This window comes from Bos mutus, chromosome 7 (genome assembly GCF_027580195.1).
Source record: "Bos mutus isolate GX-2022 chromosome 7, NWIPB_WYAK_1.1, whole genome shotgun sequence".
NCBI classification, from domain to species: domain Eukaryota; kingdom Metazoa; phylum Chordata; class Mammalia; order Artiodactyla; family Bovidae; genus Bos; species Bos mutus.
In genome coordinates, this window is record NC_091623.1 from 101,645,634 (window position 1) to 101,659,642 (window position 14,009).

Consider the following 14,009-nt stretch of genomic DNA (forward strand, 5'->3'; position numbering starts at 1 on the left):
CTGCAAATGAACAGCAATAATTTGCTGCTGCAAATTATTCCATTTTTTAAAAAAGACTTTGAGTAGTACTCCATTACATAATATACCACATCTTCTTTATCCATTCCACTGCCAATGGACATTTAGGTGAACTCCATGTCTTAGCTGTTGGAAACAGTGCTGCAGTGAATATTGGGGTGAATAGATCATTTTGGATCATGTTTTTCTCTGGATATATGTGTAGGAGTGAGACTGCTGGATCATATGACAGCTCTATTTTTAGTTTTTCAAAGAACCTCCATACTGTTCTCCATAGTTCAGAGTTACTTTATCTTTTTATTTTAAAAATGGGGGAAAATCCTAATATTCTTTGGAATTCCAAGGGACACCAAAGAGCCCCAAATCTTGCAAAACAGTGGTAATGCATTATTAGAATAGACTTACAGACCATGGGACAGATATGAGAATCCACAAACAAGACCTCACTTCTGTTTTCACTTGATTTCTGATGTACTAAGACTGGTCCCTGGGCCAAGAACATTTCCAACAAATGACATTGCAAAACCTGGACCTCACGGGCAAAATCTTGAGGGTGGACCTGACCTCATACCATCCACAGAAGTTAACACAGGATGAGTCACAGCCTAAATTTTGGAGCTAACCTATAGATATGTAGAAAAACATCCGTGAACATCTCCATGACCTGGGCTTGTTCATAGTTCATTAAATATGATACCAAAGGCACAGGAAACAATCAAAAATAGATACACTTGCTTTAAAAAAAATGCAAAACTTCCATGTGTCACAGGACATTCTCAAGAGAGTGAAAAGACAACCAAGAGAATGGCAGAAAATGTTTGCAACCCACAGGCTGCCTATGGGATTAATATCCAGAGTATACAGAAGATGTCAACAGCACAATTTAAAAATGCGAGACAGCAAGAGACACAGAGATAAAGAACAGACTTTTGGACTCTGTGGGAGAAGGTGAGGGTGGGATGATTTGAGTGAATAGCATTGAAACATGTATATTACCATAGGTGAACTAGATCGCCAGTCCAGGTTCGATGCATGAGACAGGGCACGTGCACTGGGACAACCCTGAGGGATGGCATGGGGGTGGGGAGGTGGGAGGGGGTACACCCATGGCTGATTCGTGTCGATGTGTGGTGAAACCCACTACAATATTGTAATTAGCCTCCAATTAAATAAAATTTTATAAAAAAGAACATTTAAAAAATGAGCCAAAACCTAAACATTTCTCAAAAAAGATGTACAAATGGCCAAGAGCACATAAAATATGCAGGATATAACTGATTATTAAAGAAATGGAAATCAAAACTATGAGATACAACCTCACACAGGCCAGAATGGCCATCATCAAAAAATCTACAAACAATAAATGCTGGAGAGGATGTGGAGAAAAGAGAACTCTCCTACACTATTGGTGGGAATGTAAAATGGGTACAAGTGTGATGAAGAAGAATATACAGATTTCTTAAAAAACCATATATAGAACTACCATATGAGCCAACAGTCCCACTCCAGGGCATATATGCAGAGAAAACCATTATTTGAAAATATACGTGCACCCCAGGGTTCGCTGCAGCACTATTTACAATAGCCAAGACATGGAAGCAACCTAAGTTTCTATAGACAGACAAACGGGTAAAGACGAAGGGGTACATATATGCAATGGAGTATTACTCAGCCCTGAAAATGGGCGAAATACTACCATTTGCAGCAACGAGGATGGACCAGGGGATTCTCATAGTCACTGACGTAAGTCAGACAAAAAATGATATCATATGATACCACTCATATGCAAAAGCTAAAAAGTTGATATAAATGAACTTACTTATAGAGTAGAAATAGAGTTACAGATATGGAAAGTAAACCTACAGTTACCAGAGAGGAAAGGGAGGGGTGACCAGGAAGGATAAATTAGAAGACTGGGATCAACATGTACACACTACTCTATGTATAATCGATAACCAATAAGACCTACTATAGCACAGGGAACTCTACTCAGTATTCTGCATTAATCCCTACATGAAAAGATCTAAAGCAGAGTGGCTATACGACATGTCAAACTGATTCACTTTTCTGTTTGCCTGAAACTGATGACCATTGTACACCAACTACACTCCAATAAAAATTTGTAAATAACATAACATTTCAGAATTCAATCAAGGAAGTGAAAGGCTTCTACGCTGAAAACTCTAAAACATTGCCTAAGGAGGACCTAAATAATTGGAATACAGTCCATGTTTAAATATTAGAACGCTTCAAATAACAATACTAGTCAGCCCAATAAACAGATTCATTTCACTCCTATTCAATCTGAGAGCTCTCCCTCCTCAAATTGGGGGAAAAAATCCTAATATTCATATGGAATTCCAAAAGACACTGAAGAGCCAAATTTATCTTGCAAAAGTGTGTTACTGCATTCAAATAGACATACAGACCATGGAATAGACTTGGAACACAGAAACAAACCCTCAGCCTAAGCTAAGAACACTGACAAAACACAGACACACATCATCATGATCTTGGCTTGGGTTTTGGGTCCTAAAATATGACACCAAAGGCATAGGAAACAATGAAAATTAGATTCACTGGTCCTCAGAAAAATGAAAAGCTTCTATTAGTCATGGAACATTATCATGAGAGTGAAAGGAAAACTAGAAAATGGTAGAAAATGTTTGCAAACCATAGGCCTGTTATAGGTTTAAGATCCAGAATATATAGAGGATGCCAAGAACACAATCAATAGTGATCCAAAAACCTGAACAGACATTGCTCCTAACAAGACATACAAATGGCCAACAGCACGTGAAAAGATGCTCAACACCACCAATTATTAGTGAAAATTAGAACTACACTGAGATATCATATAGGTCAGAATGGCCATCATCATAAAATTTACAGGGTCTGAAGTGACCTCTAAAAATGGAGCACAATACACTTGTTCCAGAAAGCCTCACAAATCATGCAGATCAAGAGGTTCAAATCTTCGTGTTCACTTTAAGAACACTCGAGAAACCGCCCAGACCATTAAGTGTATGCGTATCTGAAAAGCCACCAAGCATCTGAAGGATGTCACAGTAAACAAGCGATGTGTGCCATTCCATCATTCCAGCGTGGAGCTGGTCGGTGTCCACAGGCCAAACAGTGGGGCTGGACGCAGGGTCAGTGGCCTGAGAAAAGTGCTGAGTTTTACTGCACATGCTCAGAAATGCAGAGTGCTGAACTTAAGGGCTTAGATGTAGGTTCTCTGGTCATTGAGCACATTCAGGTGAACAAAGCCCCCAGGAGGCGGTGCAGGACTTACAGACTCATGGTCAGATCCACCCACATGTGAACGCTCCCTGCCACACTGAGGTGCTAACTGGAGAAGTACATTGCTCCTAAACCAGAAGAGGAGGTTGTACAGAAGAAAAAGATACCCCAGGAGAAACTGAAGAAATAAAAATTGATGGCCCAGGAATAAACGCAGCAAAAAATAAATGCATATAAAAGTAAAAATGTTGGAGAGGGTAATGAGGAAAGGGAACTCTCCTACACTAATGCTGGGAATGTAGGTAAGCACAACCATGATGGAGAAGAATATACAGTTTCCTTAAAAAAACAATATACAGAACTATTAATACCATAAGATCCAGCAGTCCCATACCAGGGCATATATCCAGAGAAAATGGTTATTCAAAAAGATAGATGCACCCCAGGGTTCACTGCAGCACTGTTTACAATAGCCAAGACATGGAACCACTCTGTCAATCAGCAGACAAATGAGTGCAGAAGAAGTGGTACATGTACACAATGGAGTATTGCTCAGTCATAAAAATGAACAAAATACTGGTATTTGCAGAAACATGGGTGGACGTAGAGATTCTCACAGCCAGTGATGTAAGTCAGACAGAAAATGACAAATATCGTATGATATCACTTATATGCAAAATCTGAAATGTTGCCATAAATACAGTTATCAATAAAACAGAAATAGAAACACAGATATAGAAAACACACCTATGGTTACCAGAGGGGAAAGTGAGGGGTGGCCAGAAGGGATAAATTAGGAGACTGGGATCAACATACACGTATTATTCTATATAAAGTAGATAACTAATAACGACCTACTCTATAGCACAGGGAACTCTATTCAGTATTCTGCATTAACCCCTGTGTAAAAAGAATCTAAAAGACAGTGGATATACGAATATATTTAACTGACTGACTTTGCTGTATGCCTAAAGCTGATATAACACTGAACACCAATGATACTACAATAAAAATTTAAACATAATATAAAATATTTCAGAATTCAGTCCAGGAGGTGAAATGGTTCTACCCTGAAAACTCTAAAACACTGCTTAAAGAAAACTTAAATAATTGGAAAACAACTCATGTTTAAATATTAGAATGCTTAGTAATGTTCAAATAACAATACTATTCAGTAAAAATAGATACTCATTTCATTCCTATTAAATCTCAGAGTTTATTTTTTTCTGAATTGGGAAAAATAATATTCATATGGAATTTCAAGGACACCAAAGAGTCAAAATAATCTTCCAGATGTGTGTTACTGCATTGGGAGAGACATACAGACCATGTAATAGACTTGAGAACCAAGAAACAAACCCTCTCTTCAATTTTTACTTGATTTCTGATAGAAGTGCTAAGACTGATCACTGGGCAAAGAACACATTCAAAAAACGGCACTGCAAAACCCTGACCTCACGTGCAGAATTTTGAGGGTGGACCTGATGTAATACCATACACAGAAGGTAATGCAAGATGAATCAAGGGCTAAATTTTGGAGCTAAGCTATAGAACAGGGCAGGGCAAAGGAGCAGGCAAAGGCTAATAGAGTTTTACCAAGAGAATGCACTGGTCATAACAAATACCATCTTCCAACAACACAGGAGATGACTCTACACGTGGACATCACCAGATGGTCAATACCAAAATCAGATTGATTTTATTCTTTGCAGCCTAAGACAGAGAAGCTCTATACAATCAGCAAAAACAAGACTGGAAGCTGACTGTGGCTCAGATCATGAACTCCTTATTGCAAAACTTAGACTTAAAGAAAGTAGGGAAAACCACTAGACCATTCAGGTATGACCTAAATCAAATCCCTTACAATTATCCAGTAGAAGTGACAAATAGATTCAAGGGATTAGATCTGATCGAGTGCTTGAAGAACAACAAGCTGTGGAAAATTCTTAAAGAGATGGGAATACCAGATTACCTTACCTGACTCCTGAGAAATCTGTATGCAAGTCAAGAAGCAACAGTTAGAACTGTTGCTGGAACAGACTCGTTCCAAATTGGGAAGGGATATGTCAAGGCTGTATATTGTCACCTTGCTTATTTAACTTATATGCAGAGTACATCATGCAAAATGCTGGACTGTATGAAGCACAAGCTGGAATCAAGATTGCAGGGAGAAGTATCAATAACCTCAGATATGTAGATGACACCACCCTTTTGGCAGAAAGCAAAGAGGAACTAAAGAGCCTCTTGATGAAAGTAAAAGAGGAGAGTGAAAAAGCTGGCTTAAAACTCAACATTCAAAAAACTAAGATCATGACATCCAGTCCCATCACTTCAAGCAAATAGGAAAACAATGGAAACAGTGACAGACTTTTTTCCCTTGGGCTCCAAAATCACTGCAGAATGTGACTGCAGCCATGAAATTAATTTCAGACATTTGTTTCTTGAAGAAAAGCCATGACCAACATAGACAGCATATTAAAAAAGAGACATTACTTTGCCCACAAAGGTCCATTTAGTCAAAGCTATAGTTTTTCCAGTAGTCATGTATGAATGTGAGAATTAGACCATAAAGAAAGCTGAGCACTGAAGAATTGATGCTTTTGAACTGTGGTGTTGGAGAAGACTCCTGAGAGTCCCTTGGACTGCAAGGAGATCAAACCAGTCAATTCTAAAGGAAATCAGTCCTGAATATACGTTGGAAGGACTGATGCTGAAGCTCCAATACTTTGGCCACCTGATGCAAAGAACTGACTCATTGGAAAAGACACTGATGCTGTGGAAGATTGAAGGCTGGAGGAAAAGGGAACGACAGGGGAGATGGTTGGATGACAACACCAACTCGATGGACATGAGTTTGAGTAAGCTCCAGGAGTTGGTGATGGACAGGGAAGCCTGGCGTGTTGCAGTCCATGGGGTCACAAACAGTCGGACATGACTGAGGGACTGAACTGAATTGAACTGGTTTGGTGGTGCTGAATTCTCTTAACTTTTGCTTGGGTTGTGGATCCAAAAGTATGACACCAAAGGCATAGAAAACAATGAAAATTAGATACACTGCTCCTCAAAAAGTTAAAAACTTCATGTGTCAAAAGATGTTCACACAAGAGTGAGAGGACAACTGAGAGAATGGCAGAAATGTTCACAAACCATAGGCTATTGGTTAAGATTCAGAATATATAAAGGATACCAGCAACACAATTCAAAGGTGGTCCAAAAACCTAAGCAGACATTTCTCCTAAGAAGACATACAAATGGCCAACAGCACGTGAAAGATGGTCAGCATCACTCATTATCAGAGAAACAGAACTTAGAACCTCAGTGAGATATCACATCACAAGTCAGAATGATCATCCTCAAAAAATCTGCAAACAATAAATGCAGGATAGTGTGTGGAGAAAAGGGAACTCTCCTACACTGCTGGTGGGAACGTAAATGGGTACAACCGTGATGGAGAAGAATATTGAGGTTCCTTAAAAAACTGTATACAGAACTACCATGTGATCCAGTAATCCCACTCAAGTGTGTATATTCAGAGAAAACCATTATTTGAAAAGATACACGCAGCCCACGGCTCACTGCAACACTACTCACAAGAGCCAGAACGTGGACATTTCTGCCGACAGACAAGTGGAGAAGAAGCGACACTCAACAGGAAAACTTGTAATCACGCTTTAAAATCAAGACACAGAACAGAATTATCTTGGAATATTTTGAAAAATGCAAATGCTCAGGTAAAGCTATTTTTCTCCAAGGCTTCAGATGTGTTTCTAATGGCAGCCATGTTGAAAGGCTTCTGGACCACATGCTGGTCATTCACCTTTATCTAGTCTGTTTCGCTTTTTCTAGTTCATGTTCAGTGCTCCTGCTTCATTTATGTTTTCCAGTTTCTCTGTCTCTTTTTGTGTTGTTGCTCTTTCTCAAGCATTTATCAAGTGTAGTAGTAAAGCTTTTGTATACAAATACATATACAGTATATATAATAAAATGGATATATATCTTTAAAAATTCATGAATTTTTGCCTAGCTAAAATTTTTTTTGACATTTTGATTATACTTGTTTGACTCAGCATGACTAGAATGCTAGATTTTAATTTATATTCACTCAGAACTTTTATATAATTCCACGTATTTTGGCATCCAGTATTAGTGCTAAAAATTTCTTAGTGATTTAAAAAAATTTGAATGAGACTTGAAACTTCTAATCCAATTTTAGAATATAAAGATATATGATGTTAAAAAAATAGGAAATAAGTGATACAGTATTATTAACTAAAGTACAGATTTTGTTCAAATATTACAAAGTTTTATGCCAGTGTCCATTATATGTTTTAATCCTTATCAAGATTCCAAATTGTATTTAGCTGTACCTTCAGCTGGATGCCACAAATTCTGATAAATTCTCTTTTCATTTTTGTTTTATTACAAATATTTTCTCATTTTTCTTGTTTTGGCTTCTTAGATACAGCCATTATTCAAGAGTGGACATTTAATTTCTAAATACATGGGATTTTGTTTAAAGTATCTTTAATATTAATTCTCATTTTGATACTAATTTCTCATTTTAATGATTTCTTCTCTGCCATTACCCTCTGTTTTTCTCACTCAAACTTTATTGAGGCTTTGGATGGCTAAGTCAAAGATCTCTCTTGATAAATGTCATGTTTTATATGAAAATATGTGGGTTGCTTTCAAATATCTTTTGATATTCATTTCCAACACAGTTCTACAGTGATAAGAGAACATGCTCTCTACGAGTTCAGTACCTATAAGACCATGAGATTTTTGCACCTTATGCTTTGTCCCTGGACATGATCCAGGGTCTTGTAGTTTAGTCTATGGGAACTTGAGTAGAATTTTTATTACACTGTTGTTTGAAAATTGTATAAATCTTAACTATGTTGAATTGGTGTATAGCATTTTTCAGATCTACTCTATCCTTCTACTTCTCTATATATTCACTGTATTAATTTTGGGGAGATTGACTTGAGACTCCAAATAAAAATATTAATTTACTTAAAAGATAATTGTAATAAATAGTTGAACTGTATATAAACTTGTTCTGCATTTTCCAAGTCTTTTATAAATGTGTCATCATATTTCATAATTTAAAAATAAAAAGAAAACAGTGGTACATACATACAATGGGGTAATACTCAGCCAGAAAAATGAGTGAAAAACTACCATTTGCAGGTGTATGGATGGCCCTAGAGATTCTCATAGCCAGTGATCTAAGTCAGACAAAGAATGACAGATATCATATGATACTGCTTATATGCAAAATCTAAAAAGTTGGTACAGATGAACTTATTTACGAAAAGAATTAGAGTCAGAGATATAGAAAACAAATGTATAGTTACCAGAGTGGAAAGTGTGTGGTACTTGGAAGGATAAATTAGGAGATGGGGGAACATATACACACTACTCTGTATGTAATAGATAACTAATAAGGACCTATTATACAGCACAGGGAACTCTCTTCAGTATTCTGCTTTGACCGCTTTGTGAAAAGAATCTAAAACAGAGTAGATACAGGTGTATGTCTAATTGATTCACCTAGCTATATGTCTGAAGCTGATACAACATTGAACAACAGCTACACTCCAATAAAAACTTAAACATAACATAAAATATTTCAGAGTTCATCAAGGAGCTGAACGTCTTCTATCCTGAAAACTCTAAAACATTGCTTAAAGAAGACCTAAGTAATTGGAAAACAACCCATGTTTAAGTATTAGAATGCTCAGTATTGTTCAAGTAACAATACTAGTTAGCCCAATATACAGATTCATTTCATTCATATTCAATCTCAGAGTTTCCATACTTTTTTTGAGAAATTGACAAAAACATCCTCATATTCATATGGAATTCCAAGAGATGCTGAAGAACCAGAACACTATTCCAGATGTGTGTTACTGCATTAGAATAGGTATTTAGACCACTGAATAAACTTGAGAACCCAGAGATAAACCCTCACTTCTGTTTTCACTTGATTTCTGATAGACGTGCTAAGACTGGTCACTGGACGAAGAACAGATCCAACAAATGGCACTGCAGAACCCTGACCTCACGTGCAGAATCTTGAGGGTGGACCTGACCTCATACCGTACCCAGAAGGTAATGCAAGATGAATCAAGACCTAATATTTGCAGCTAAGCTATAGAACAGTAGAAGGAAAAACAACTGCACATCTCCATGACCTTGGATTTGGTGATGGTGCCTTAAGTGTCCAACCAGAGGCACAGCATACAACAACAACAGCAAAACATAGATACAGTGGCCTTCAAGGAAAAGATGAACACTTTCCATGCATCGCAGGACATTCTCACGAGGGTGAAAAGGCAACCTAGAGAAGGACCAAAAATGTCTGCAAACCATAAACCTGCATGGATTTACTCTGCGGAATATGTAAAAGACACTAACAACAATATAATTCGGAAATGGACCAAAAACCCAAACAGACATTCCTCAAAGGAGACATACAAATGGTCAAACGAACATGAAAAACTGCTGAACACCACTAATTATTAGAGAAATGGAAATTAAAACTACAGTGAGATACTACCACACAAGGGTCAGAATGGCCGTCATCAAAAAATCTGCAAACAATAACTGCTAGAGAAGATGCAGACAAAGTGGAGCCCCCCTACACTGCTGGAGGGAGTGTAAATGGGTACGCCATTTATGGAGAACAGTATGGAGTTTCCTTAAAGAGCTCTCTATAGGATTACCGTATATTTTAGCAATCTTTCTACTAGGCATACATCTGGGGGGAAAAGTCAATATTTGAAAAAAATACTTTCATTGAAGGGTTCACTGCAGCATTGTTTACAATAGCCAACATGAAAACCATCTATATGTCCATTGACAGAGGAATGGATAAAGAGAAAGTGGTACATCTATGCAGTGGAATATTTCTCAACCATTAAACAGAATGTAATAATGCCATTTGCAGCAACATGGATGGACCTAGAGATTTGCATCCTGAGTGATGGAAGTCACACTGAGGAGAGATATTGTATGACATCCCTGGTACGCAGAATCTAAAAAGAAAGGATACAAGCGAATTTATTTACAACACAGAAGCAGACTCACAGACTTATGGAACGAGCTTATGGCTGCTTAGGGGAGAAGAACAGGGAAAGGGATAATTAGGGAGTTTGGGATCGACATGTACACACTGCTATATTTAAAATGGATAGCCAGCGAAGTCCTACTGTGTAGTATGGGGAATTCTGCAGGAAGGGAGTTTGGGAGAGGATGGATACATGTATATTATGTATGGCTAAGTCCCTTTGCTGTCCACCTGAAACTATCACAACATTGTTAATCGGCTATACTCCAGTATAATATAAAAAGTATATTAAAGTATAATATAAAAACTAAAAACAAAAAATAAATTAGATACTACCATTTGCAGGAACATGGATGGACCTAGAATTTCTTATACAAAGGAACATTAAGTCAGATAGAAAGAGAAATATCATTTGATATCTCTTACATGCAGAATCTAAAAAGATGATACAAATGAACTTATTTACAAAAGAGAGAGAGAGAGGCATTTATATAGAAAACAAACCTATGGCTATAAAGGGGAAAGTGAGAGGGTGGCAAGGAGGAATAAATTAGAAGATTGGGATCAACATATATGGACTACTGTATATGTATTAGTAAGGTCCTACCATATGGCACAGGGAACTCTACTCAATTTTCTGTACTAACCTACATGAGAAAAGAATTTAAACAAAGTGGATATATGTATAACTGGTTTACCTTTCAATGCTTATTCACTTACTCACTTCAGGTGCTGTACGCCTGAAACTGATACAATGTTGTTCATTAACTGTACTCCAAAAAAAGTTTAAAAATAATAAAAAGTATTTCAGATTCCAAACAAGGAGGCAAAAGACTTCTACCCTGAAGACTTTAAAACACTGCTTAAATTAAAGAGGACCTAAATAAACGGAATACGGTCCATGTCTGAAGATTAGAACACTTAACAATGTCCAAAATAGCAATACTCTCCAAAACAAATACAGATTTAATTTGATCCCTATTTAGCTCAGAGTTTCTTTTTTTTCCTGTTGTTTCTCAAATTGGGAATAAATTCTAATATTCATATGAAACTCCAAGGGACACCAAGAGCCAAAATTACCTTGCAAAAGTATGTTACTGCATTCCCATAGACATACAAACCATGGAATAGACTTGGAACCCAGAAATAAACCTTAAAATTAAGCTGAAAATCATAGATGAAAACATAGACACACATGGGTCCTAAAACATGACTCCAAAGGCATAGAAAACAATGAAAATTAGATACACTGGTCCTCAAAAGAATTAAAAACTTCGTGCATCACAGGACATTATCAGGAGAGTGAAAGGACAACCTAGAGAGAGGCAGAAACTGCAAACCATAGGCCTGCTGTGGGTTTAAAATCCAGAATATGTAAAGGATGCCAACAAAGCTATTCAAATGTGGTCCAAAAATCTGAACAGACATTTCTCCTAAAAAAACATAAAAGTGGCCAAAGGCACAATGAGAGATGCTCAGCACCACTAATTATTAGAGAAATGTAAACTAGAACAGATGTTCAAGCTGGTTTTAGAAAAGGCAGAGGAACCAGAGATCAAATTGCCAACATCTGCTGGATCATTAAAAAAGCAAGAGAGTTCCAGAAAAACATCTATTTCTGTTTTATTGACTATGCCAAAGCCTTTGACTGTGTGGATCACAATAAACTGTGGAGAATTCTGAAAGAGATGGGAATACCAGACCACCTGACCTGCCTCTTGAGAAACCTGTATGCAGGTCAGGAAGCAACAGTTAGAACTGGACATGGAACAACAGACTGGTTCCAAATAGGAAAAGGAGTACGTCAAGGCTGTATATTGGCACCCTGCTTATTTAACTTATATGCAGAGTACATCATGAGAAACGCTGGGCTTGAAGAAGCACAAGCTAGAATCAAGATTGCCGGGAGAAATATCAGTAACCTCAGATATGCAGATGACAGCACCCTTATGGCAGAAAGTGAAGAGGAACTGAAAAGCCCAGGTAATACTATTTTTTCCTGAAGCTTCAGATGTGTTTCTAATGAGCAGCCACGTTTAAAAACAACTGGACTATATGATGATCTTTTACATTTAACTAATTCATTTCACTTTTTCTATTTCATATTCAGGACTCCCATTTCATTTAGTTTGTTTCCCAATTTGTCTATTTTTGTTGTTGCTGTTCTTTCTTGAGCCTTTCTTAAGTGTAGCAGAAAAGCATTTGTATACATATGTATAGTATGTATAATATTAGAAAATTTATGAATTTTTTCCTAATTATAAAAATTTATGACATTTTGATTCTACTTGTTTGATGTAGTATGACTAGAATGTTAGATTTCTAATTTATATGCACTCAAAACTTTAATATAGTTGCATGCATTTTGGCATCTAGTATTACTGCTAAAAGTCTAGAAAATTTATTAGTAACTCAAAATAAATTTGAATGAGGCTTGAAACTTCTAATCCAATTTGAGAATATAAAGAAATATTATGTTGTTAAAAAAAACACCATGAAATTAACAAGTGATACAGGATTATTAACTAAAAAGTACTGATTTTGTTCAAATTTCACAAAATTTTATGCCAGTGTCCATTATTTGTTTTCATACCTCACTCAAGACTCCACATTGTATTTAATTACACTGAGCAGCTTCAGTTGCATGCAACAAACTCTGACAAATTCACTTTTCATTTTTACTCTATTACAAATATTTTCTAATTTTCCTTGTTATGACCTCTTAGGTATACCCATCACTTAAAAATGGACATCTAATTTCTAAATACATGGGATTTTGTTTAAAGCATCTTAATACTAATTTCTTATTTTGATATTAATTTCTCACTTAAATGCTTTCTTCCCTGCAATCAGCCTCTGTATGATTTTTTCTGGCTAACTTTGTTGAGGCTTTCAATGGTTAAGTCAAAGATCTTTCTTGGTAAATGTCATGTTTTGCACTTGAAAATATGTGTGGGTTATTTTCAAATATCTTTTGATACTGATTTCTAATGTAATTCTACAGTGATAAGACAATAGACTCTGTATGATTTCAGTACTTTTAGACCATGTAATTTTTGCACCTTGTTTTATGTCCCTGGATATGTTCCAGTGTCTCCTAGTTTACAGTCGATGGGAACTTGAATTTGTCTCCTACTGTTGTGTGAAAATTGTATAAATCCTAATTATGTTGAAATGGTTCATAATTGCTCCCAGGTCTACTATATCTTTCAACTTCTCTGTATATACATTCTATTAATTTTGGAGAGTATGATATTGAAACTGTAACTAAAAAAACTTATCTAAGTAAAAAAATTATAATATATAGTGGAACTATATATAACCTTGTTCTGAATTTCTAAGTCTTTTGTAAATGTGTTATACTTTCATAATTTAAGCACTAAATTACTCAGCCATAAAAATGAGTGAAACACTACCATTGCAGCAACGTGGTTGGACCTAGAGATTCTCATAGCCAGTGATGTGAGACAAAAAATGACAAGTATCATATGACATCGCTTATAAGCAAAATCTAAGGCGTTTATACAAATGAACTTATTTACAGAAAGAATTAGAGTCATAGATATAAAAACAAACCTATAGTTGCCAGAGTGCAAAGTGAGGGCTGGCTGGGAGGGATAATTTAGGAGAAGGGGATCAACATATAAACACTACTCTCTATATAATAGATAACTGG